At 39.4% G+C, this 10778-nt stretch overlaps 1 protein-coding gene across 10 annotated transcripts in view; it reads left to right on the top strand.

Moving 5' to 3' along the window:
* Positions 1-10778, top strand: part of RHOBTB1 (Rho related BTB domain containing 1) — a 125522-nt gene that overhangs the window by 57819 nt on the left and 56925 nt on the right. For 6 of the 10 annotated variants that reach the window (XM_040485117.1, XM_040485114.1, XM_040485116.1 and 3 more), the window contains one exon: positions 1520-1570. The exons of 1 other annotated variant lie outside the window; for it this stretch is intronic. The gene's annotated coding sequence lies outside the window, so the exon portion shown is untranslated. Of the gene's footprint in view, positions 1-1519; positions 1571-1697; positions 1790-10778 lie in introns of all 10 variants that reach the window. 3 more of the 10 variants (XM_040485119.1, XM_040485122.1, XM_040485120.1) reach the window with 1 other exon arrangement.

Below are 10778 nucleotides of genomic sequence, written 5' to 3'. Positions count from 1 at the left end.
GGAAGGAAGGAAGGAAGGAAGGAAGGAAGGAAGGAAGGAAGGAAGGAGAAGTGGAAAGAAGGCACAACTATGTAAAAATATATCATTAGATCCTACTTTTAGCTGAGCCTTTTCTATCCTCAGCAGTATCAAAAATCTCAACTGAGGAGCAATGTCAATATTTAGACTTGGACAAGCCAGAAAGTTAGAAGGGAGCGCCAAGCGCAGGGTTTTGACTTGGCTTTGCACGTCAGCACACAAGCTGTGCCTTTCGAGCTGACTGTACACATTTGCTGGGGGAAAAATTGCATGAAGGTTGATATATATACAAAGACATCCAGGCCTAGGAAGATCCAGGAAGTTAAGACCAGAAGAGTCGCCTTGACTTTGAACTCCCCCGAACCTGTTCTGTTCATGCAGTTCTGCTGGACTCCAGCCAGATGCTCAACTTGAGGTTTCTCTAGTTTGGGGCTCCCTCATCCTCAACCAGGGCTATGCTGTATAGTTTACACTGGCCTGTGTATCCTCTCTAAACTGAGAAAAATATTGTTATTGGTAGTTTTCATCTTTGTATAAAGTCCTCTCACTATCAGCAGATATAAATAGCCAATAGGCTGTGTTTGTGTGACCTCCTACAAGCTCCAGGCTTTTCTAAACATACATTGATAAGTTTGTTTACAAACACTCTTTAAAATTTGGAATTCTATTTCCTTTCCAATAACTTTGTGGATGCAGAAGAGTCACTGGTTGGTAGAAAATAAACACAAGTTATTTTCGGTATAAATAATGTCTGCCTACTGCTCTGCAGGTGGAGTAAGCAGTCAATTATTATATGAGGTTGCCTCTGAGATTCCTGGATCATATGCAGATATAGTGGGAAAGGGGTTTAACCAGTTCCTCTCAGTGTGGAAGACTTTGAAATGATTATTGGGAAACAATAAAATCATGGTCAGTATTCTTCTGACCTTGCCCATTGATTGTTTTTATCCCCAATTTTGAAGGTAGTGCAAATGTAAGTACGTAGTGCTGTGTGTGATCACAGAGGTAAAAATAGAAACACAAATAATTTGATGTCATTCACCCAATGATGAGTTTTGTAAGTTATAAACTTATAAACTATACAAATATAACTTGAAAGGAAAAACCTAGAAGCATATGGCCTTTTATTTATGATAATATAGCCAAAAAATGTTATTTAGGAAGAGTAGTGTGTCCACGTGTATGACTTCTGTATGGTAAAATGCCTGTAAGGTTTTCCTTGTTCCCATCCGTGGGTTTGGGCCAAGTGCTTTTTTTGTATCATCCCCAAATGCTCAGAAATACATTTTTCACAAATGCTACAAAATGTTAACCTAGCTATTTCAGGATGTATTTGACCCAAAGAAATGCCACTTTAACACTGGCACTTGGCAAAAGTAAAGCGGATTCTGCCCTTTCGGGGGGTGGGGGGACAGAAAATTATGTGTTGAAAATGTTAGTGGTTGTCCATGTGCTTCTGGCCAGAAGTAAGTCTTATAAAGTGTTTCTCTTTTCTATGTAGGTGAGCCCAGCTGTGAGCAGGGTGTTCTGTTCTTCACTTCCAGCAAGCCAGGTCAGTGTCTTTGTGCAAAGCCATGGCCATAGCTCGATGACATCTTGTGTCTAATTCTGAGCATGTATTTCAGAACAGGTTTCTTAGTCATTTGTCTTAAAACAATTGACTTTAACATTTTTTTCAGGGACTCAGTTATGAACATCACAAGTTCAACGATTAATAAAATTATTCTATTTACTCTGTAAGTAAAATGGCACTAAAATGGATCTTGAATAGGTTTGTACTTTGACTTTTTTTTTTTTTTTTATGTTGGGATCAGAGTGATGCCAGAATCATTGAGGATACTAGGGATCTGGGTGTTTGATTATTAAAGTTTTACTTCTACCCTAATCTTAACACTCTAGAGCTGGAAGAAACTTGATATAATAATAGCTCTCTTTTTATTTTCAGTTAATGTGCTGCATTCTTTACATTTATGTTCTCATCTGCACCTAAAAACAAAAACCAACAAAAAACCCTGTAGAGTAAAACCACTCTCTTGATCCCCATAAGACAGGTGAAGAATTGGAAGTATAGAGAGGTTAGATAATATATTCAATTCCTACTTTTAGTAAATGGAAGAAATAGGATTTTTTAAAAATCCCATCTTACTCTAAAACCTAAACTTTCTAGTTAAAAAATTCTTCTCCAATAGGGAAGTTGGGGCAAAGAAAGGTTAAATGACTTGCCTAAGATAACATGGTGATTACAGTTCATATAATAACATGAAATGGCCCAACTGCTGAAAAAGAATAAATACCATTCTCTTAAATAAAACAGTGAAATAATAAGTATTCATGTGTACTTTCTGGCATGGCACTCTCTAAGATTTAAGAAAGTTTTTATCAGGGGGTCTGTGGTCTTAAGGATCTTACGAACAGATTTAAAAGGCAAGATGTTAAACATCCACGTATGAAAAGCTAAAGAATACATCAAGATCATGCATGCCAAAAGGCTAAATTGGGAGGTCAGTGGTACATTTACGAGAAGTTCAGCATTTTCCATTATGTGGGATTACTTTCCAATTCCTTGTATGCATGGAAGAAAGTCCAAGCACATATTTTGTCTGGATAGATGATAAATGAGTACAAGTTTAGGAAAAGACAGAAGGCAGAATTTCAACCCAACAGGGAGAGATTATGCAGTCATCTAGAACTGCTAAATTACAGTATCTCATACTCAAAGGTGTTATTGCTTCAAAAGCATTGTAACAAAATTGTGAGCTGTTTGAATCTGCACAGCATCTTTGAGAAAGCTTTACTATTTAGCATGATACTTTAAAACACTCAATTCCTTTTGGAACCTCAATTTGCCTAAAATGTGCCATATAGATAGATTTGGATGCATAATAGATAAATCCCAACCAAAGTCCTGAAAATGGCCAGTAGGACATTTTCCATTTTTACCAGGGTTCACAGCCTTCTCTTCCCCTCTTGCCTATTTTTGCAAAATAATTTGTAACAGTTGTTACAATGCAATATAATAATCCTTCTTAGGGAGTATTATATAAAAATAATTAAAAATGAAATGGAGAACAATTGATAAAACCTTCATATATCATCTTTTTTAAAATGTATTGGGGCACCTGGGTGGCGCAGTCGGTTAAGCGTCCAACTTCAGCCAGGTCACGATCTCGCAGTCCGGGAGTTCGAGCCCCGCGTCAGGCTCTGGGCTGATGGCTCAGAGCCTGGAGCCTGTTTCTGATTCTGTGTCTCCCTCTCTCTCTGCCCCTCCCCCGTTCATGCTCTGTCTCTCTCTGTCCCAAAAATAAATAAACGTTGAAAAAAATAAATAAATAAATAAAATGTACTAATATCCCCAACTCAAGCTAATAGCCCTAAAACCTTAATTAGCTAAGAGATACTTTTAAGCATTTAAGGGGTTGTTATAAGCTGTCCTATATAACAGCTTTGTCCTGTATAAGCTGTTATATACTGTATTATTACAGAATAGATCATAAGAACACTGAGAAGATCCAATTAGGTTAAGACCTCATCATCAACTGATATTTGGTTAACTGTAAGACTGATATGTCATAAAAATATCAATATAGCGACTATAAATTGTAATTATTTAAAAAGTAAAAATAAGAGAGCCTGTCTGGCTTAGTCAGTAGAGCATGTGAGTCTTGATCTTAGGGTCCTGAGTTCACACCCCATGCTGGGCATAGAGTTTACTTTAAAAAATCTAAATCTATGGGGCACCTGGGTGGCTCAGTCAGTGGGCGTCCGATTTTGGCTTGGGTCGTGATCTCATGGTTTGTGAGTTTGAGCCCCACATCAGGCTCTGTGCTGACAGCTCAGAGCCTGGAGCCTGCTTCAGATTCTGTGTCTCCTTCGCTCTCTGCCCCTCCACCACTTGTGCTCTGTCTCTATCAAAAATAAATAAACATAAAAAAAATTTTTTTTAATCTAAAAGTAAAAAAGTAAAATTATACTCTGAATCATAACAGACCAAAAGAGACTTTATAATTAGCATGTTATCCCTGGTAATAATTTAATTGGCAGTCATTCATTGAACTTCAGAAGGCTTTGGTTAATATGCTTGACCTATTTCAAAACATGGATGGAAACACTTGAAATTTTATTATGTTTTTCACTTGGGAAATTTACCTGTAGTAAATAGGAATTTTAAAAAATCTTTCTGGGGTGCCTGGGTGGCTCAGTCGGTTAAGTGACTGACTTCAGCCCAGATCATGATCTCACGGTTTGTGAGTTTGAGCCCTGTGTCAGGCTCTGTGCTGACAGCTCAGAGCCTGGAGCCTGCTTCTGATTCTGGGTCTCCCTCGCTCTCTCTGCCCCTCCCCCCCTCAAAAATAAATAAATACTAAACAAAAAAAATTTTTTTTAATCTTTTCTATTGGTCTTCCTTTTGGAAAACAGGCAGTTCAGTCTCATTATTTGAAGGTCTCACTCTGGTTTCATATAAATAGGGTTCAAAGACTACAGGTGATCTGAATTTGGTTTTTGTGTTCATCTTCTTTTCTCTACTCAGGCTTCTCACCAACCTCACAACACCAAAACAAAACTTGGGGAAGGAAGGAAACATAAAGTCACAAAAGAGTGACTTATGTTGTATAGAAAGAGGCTGGAGGTGGGACGGGGGGGAGGGCCGAAGGGGGGAAAGCTTTGGTGTGGAAGCCAAGAGGCAGTCATTCAAACAGATGGGATGTGTATGGACTGGTTGTTTACATGTCAGCATCAGAATTTTTTTTGTTAGTTTATAAACAAAGTCTCCACCTCCTCTTCCTGAAACCCTATGTTCCTTGTGCACAAAGGGCAGAAATCGGGAAATGGGCAAATAAAGAACCTGATATGAACTGTGGGTGTGACAGCCACTCTTTCCAGGTGCCCCAGGACACTTCTCTCTTCAAATACTCCCTCCAGCTGTCCCATCAAGTATGTTAGCATGTCTCTGGTAAGGTTTTATCCACTAAAGGGTGAATTAGGAAGTTTTACAAAGAAAGAAAGGGATGTCAGTAGGTCCAGAAGAAGCAATTACATGTCTCCATTCTGCACCTTTGTTTTTTTGTTTTTTTTTTTCAACATTTATTTATTTTTTGGGACAGAGAGAGAGCATGAACAGGGGAGGGGCAGAGAGAGAGGGAGACACAGAATCGGAAACAGGCTCCAGGCTCTGAGCCATCAGCCCAGAGCCCGACGCGGGGCTGGAGCTCACGGACCGCGAGGTCGTGACCTGGCTGAAGTTGGACGCTTAACCGACTGCGCCACCCAGGCGCCCCTGCACCTTTGTTAATTTAGTGCCTAGACACACGTTAATGCCAAGTTCCCAGTGCTAATGAGGTTACCATCTCAGGCTCCATCCCTCTGTGAAGAAAGTTCCTTTGAACTGTTACTCAACCATAGTCCAAACCCCTAATGAGCACTGGAATAACAATAACCAGCAATTAATATGCTCCTACTAGATGCCAGACATTTTACTGCATTTCAGTTAATATTCATTATCAATTCCAATTTTGTGGAAGCAAAAAATGGAACTCCAGATATGCTAAGTTCAAAGAGCAACAGGAAGTAGAGCTTGGATTTGCACCCAGGTCTGCTTAAGAACTTGAACATACATTTGTTTTAGATGAATTGCTAAGGGAGGGAAATCACTATAAACCATTTTATCCCATGTTAGCTTTGCAGATGGTGGAGTACAGGGGATAAATAATTGTTGTTATGGGGTTTTTTTGTTTTGTTTGCTTTGTTTTTAATCTGACTTGAACTACATAGTTGGCTTGTTAAGACAAATTTGTTAACCTTCCAGGTCATTTCTAACATGTTTTGATGAAAGTCAAATCTTAAAACAGTTGAGTTGTGAAGGGTAGAATCATGGATCCAGAAAGGTCCTCAAAGATACTTAAGACAACTTCATGTAAGTGGAAAAACCTACCACCCAAAGAGGTGATAGAGCTTACCCCCTCTCATAGTTAAATATCTAAAGCATCTGGAAGCAAACCTGGGTCCCCAAGTCTGAGCCCAGGACTCAGTTCTAGAACATAACACTGCCTGAACTGTGCCAAGTCTTCCAAAGCCTCCAGCATAGCCAAAATTACAACTATCAAGTATGAAATCCATCTGAAACCTAAGATACATCCCAAAATGGGTGATAAGAGGATCTCGGGGCACTAAGAGAAACCTGATTTCTGTTCATTGATGGTGGTGTAGAACAGTCTTCCTGCTTACTTAAAGCATAGCAGCCCCACACTCCCATTCCTACCACTCTGTCTTCGTGGAACGATCAGTTTTAATCAAGTATGGAGCTTTTCAATTTTGTCTGTGGAGCTCTGGCTCTTTACAGACTGTGTCTGTAAATCTTCTTTGGACCTCATTTTTCTCATCTATGAAATGCAGACAGTATCACCTCTCTTAGAGAATTATGAGGATGTTATGAAATGACACATGTAAAGCACATAGTAGTTGCTCAGTAAGGGATAGTTCTCTTCTAAGCCTTTCTAGAGTATTTCAAGGGGAAATGTTAATAACACACTAGGGCAGTCCTATCATTTTTCCCCTAAATGAACCAGAGTTGTTTGAACTTTGATATTGCAGGGGGTTATTACAGTAACCTTTTTCCTTGGGTAAAAACACATGCCGGGGTCTCTTGGGGTACCAGTGGCCCAGTCACAACTACATTTGTTCTCTTTGTACTCTAGGGTTGCTATGGTTTACTTGAATTATTTTATTGCTTCAGTATCTGCCACAAACTAATACCAAGCTCCTCTTGGAGATTTGTGGCTCCCATTTCCTTCCGGAACTGTTTAAGTATCTAACACGTTTTCCACACAGACCTTTGCATCTCAAAGCAACTACTATATTTTCAGCCGAGTAACGAAGAAATACTTTCAGAGAATATTACCGCCAGTAGAACGTTTTTGCTTTCAATTTCAAAATACACGAGACTTTCCTACCGTCATTTCAATTAACTGTAGCATTAAGTATTCTCTGTGCTCTGGCCCTAGCTTTTCCTTTTGTCCTATGTTGCTGACTGATCTATGGATAGGAAAAACATAAGCACTACAATTTCCCCCTTTTACCCTCCGTACTTGATAACTACCCTAGACTAAATTACATCTCTGGAAAGTATTTCCTCACACTCCTCTCCCCAGCTGCCGCACTCTGTCATGTGGCTGTCGCTGCCCTGCTTTGGATTTTTGGAACCAAGTCTTTGGCAACGTGTCTTATTCATCACGTACATGGAGGGAAGCTAGTGTTGTGATTTTTTCCTTCTTGTACTTTCCCCCCCTTTTTAAGTTACTAATCCAAGTGGCCCAGTAATTTTCCTGGTGGCACAGTCTCCCTTTCAGTGTTTGACAAAGCTATATTGTAAGAGGCATGTCCTTTTCTTCAGGTTTATGTATAGCAATTATGTGTTTTTTTCCTTTGCTATGAAGGGGCTGAACTGGTGCTAGACCGACCCTAACCTTATTACTAATCCCAAATCGATTATATAAATTTCAGTTCATACCAAGGAGTTTATTTTTAAAGCAGTGCTTCTCAAACTTTTTTAAATGTTTTTAATATTTTTATTTATTTTTGAGACAGAGAGAGACAGAGCATGAGCAGGGGAGGGGCAGAGGGAGAGGGAGACACAGAATCTGAAGGAGGCTCCAGGCTCTGAGCCGTCAGCACAGAGCCCGACACGGGGCTCGAACTCACAGACTGTGAGATCATGACTTGAGTTGAAGTCAGACGCTTAACCGACTGAGCCACCCAGGCGCCCCTCTCAAACTTTAATTGTGCATGCAAATCCCCTGGGCATCCTGATAAAATGCAGATTCTGATTGAGGAATTCTGGCGTGGGATTATGAATTTCTCACAAGCTCCCCATAGATGCCAAAGACCACATCTTGAGTAGTGAAGGTCTAAAGTGTACGTTTTGCTATATCTTATGCTGAAACTCATGCCTTACAGGCTGCTTATTTTGTTTGCTTGTTTCTTTTCTTTTCTTTTTTTTTTTTTTTTTTTTTTTTGCTTGTTTCTTAAATCATAATAGACACTCATGGAATCTTAAACATGGAGGAGATGTACACAGCAGTGGGCTAGTAAATCAACCAGGTGTCTGGGAAAAAAAAGAATGTATTTATGTGCATACATAAGTCTGTTATAAATTTTACTGACATAAAGAATGTATGTGGCACACAATTTACAAATAATAAAAAAATATACAACACTCTTTATTGTAAATTCTGTAAAGCCAGTTGGGTTTTATAGAATGCTCACTGGTTTTGGTCCAACTCTTTTATCCATAAGCTACCTGTAGTACAATTGATGAAAGGGTGTAATTCCCTTATAAATATTGGCTGATATTTTCCGTTATGTTAATAAGCAGGATGAAAGTGCAACAACAAAGGCATGTCAGAATTGTACTCATTTATCAAAGATACGAATACCTTCTTTGCTGAACCGGATAATAGTTTTTAAATTTTTTTTTTCAATGTTTATTTATTTTTGGGACAGAGAGAGACAGAGCATGAACGGGGGAGGGGCAGAGAGAGAGGGAGACACAGAATCGGAAACAGGCTCCAGGCTCTGAGCCATCAGCCCAGAGCCCGACGCGGGGCTCGAACTCACGGACCGTGAGATCGTGACCTGGCTGAAGTCGGACGCTTAACCGACTGCGCCACCCAGGCGCCCCCGGATAATAGTTTTTAAATACTATAATGATATTTCCGAAAGTGTGCTATTCACATGTAACACGCTTCTAAATTTAATCTGCATCATTAACATTTTTTAATCATTTTCTTAAGTCAAGCAACAAAACAACAAAGCAAGCCCTGAATTGGTAGTGGTTGCCAATTTCTGTGGTATACAGACTCCCACCTCAGTCAGTTTCAAGCTACCATTGCCACTGAGTGTGGAGTTGGGGAGAGATGGCCCAATAAACACTGTGGTGAAGTATTTCCATCATACAGACAAAATTGGCATAAATAACCTCAAAATGTAGGTAACTGTAAAATGTAATGCAGTAATTAGAAAATGAGCTTTGAGCATTTAGTACCTTTGTTTTTAGTATTTCTTTGTTTGAAACTTGATCTAATTTAATTTTTAATACTGAACCTATTTTGTTTATTTTTTTAACTGAAGTATAGTGACACACATTACATTAATTTCATGTGTACAACATCACAGCTTGACAACTCTGTACATTAGGCTTTAACAGGTTTGCAAAAATCCTGGAATTTAACAGCCAGCTCTCACGAGCTGGTAGAGGCTGGCTGTAGCACACCACTAGATAGAGATGGTCTGGTCCAGTGAGTCTCAACCTTTGCTTCACATCGGACTACCTCAAGAGAACCATAACCTAAAGTCAGTAGATTTTAGTCAAGGCCGAGGAACTGGAATTTAAAACATTCCTATTGATGTGTATCTTATTAAAAGAAAAATACGTAAATCATAAGTATATAATTTAAAGGATTTTTCACAAACTGAACACACCCACATAACCAGCACCTACGTATAGAAACAGAAAGTCACCAGCGCCCAGAAGCTCTTTTTAAATCCCTACCCAGTCACTTCCCAAACAAGGAAACCACTATCTTCACTTGTAACCATAGACTCATTTTCCTGCTTTTGAGCGTTTACATAAACAAAATCTCTTTAGTGTCTGGCTTCATCCCCTCAATATTGTGTTTGTGAGATTTATTCCTAATGTATGTAGCAAGAGTTCATCCATTGTGTAGTATCCCAGTATATGACTAGAGTTCAATTTCTTCTTTATTCTTCTTTATTCTACTGCTGGTGGATTGTTTCCACCTGTTGGCTATTATGAATAGTGCTGTCAAGAATAATCATGAGGCGCCTGGCGTGAAGAGCGTGTGACTCTTGATGTTGAGGTTGTGGGTTCGAGCCTCATGTTGGGTGTAGAGATTGCAAGAAAGAAAGAAAGAAAGAGAGAGAGAGAGAGAGAGAGAGAAAGAAAGAAAGAAAGAAAGAAAGAAAGAAAGAAAGAAAGAAAGAAAGAAAGAAAGAAAGAAAGAACTTACTTTAAAAAATAATATTATCATACAGGCAGAAGTACTTAAAACAAAACTAAATAAATTACCTGGAATAATTCTAATCAGCTGATATCTTGACTGCCTTCTCTACAACTCCCCCTCCTTTCTTATTTCTCATATAATATGATCAAGGCTTTTGATTCTTTTGTGTGAATGTAATTTTAGTACCATAAACCATGAAGCTGTATGTTTCCATTCATTACAGTATGTTCTCCCGGCTCTTTTCAATTTACGTTCACCAACCTCCCCTTTCATCAAGACGCTGGCTCTTGTGCACTCTAAATAGGGATGAGATTGAGCCTCACATCAATAGCATGGAGGAATAATAGATACAGTGGAGATGCAGCCAAGGCTAAATTTGGCCACTGATCATTAGGGATCCTAGAAAGAGGCTTCAAAGAAGGGGAATTGTTTCCCTTTGTGTTTATCAACAAAAATCAACAATGAACCCTTAGACTATTTCAGATTCTAATATTTTTAAAAATCCACTTATGTGAAGTAGACCAAGGACTCTTCTGAAAGAGAACTGAAATCTCTCAAAGTCCAGGGGCGCCTGGGTGGCGCAGTGGGTTAAGCGTCCGACTTCAGCCAGGTCACGATCTCACGGTCCGGGAGTTCGAGCCCCGCGTCGGGCTCTGGGCTGATGGCTCGGAGCCTGGAGCCTGTTTCCGATTCTGTGTCTCCCTCTCTCTCTGCCCCTCCCCCGTTCATGCTCTGTCTCTCTCT

Source organism: Herpailurus yagouaroundi, unplaced genomic scaffold, assembly GCF_014898765.1.
Source record: "Herpailurus yagouaroundi ecotype Mexico unplaced genomic scaffold, PumYag 163, whole genome shotgun sequence".
In the NCBI taxonomy this organism is placed as follows: Eukaryota; Metazoa; Chordata; class Mammalia; order Carnivora; family Felidae; genus Herpailurus; species Herpailurus yagouaroundi.
Note: the sequence above shows the minus strand (reverse complement) of the source record. Positions and strands in the feature narration are given on the sequence as shown.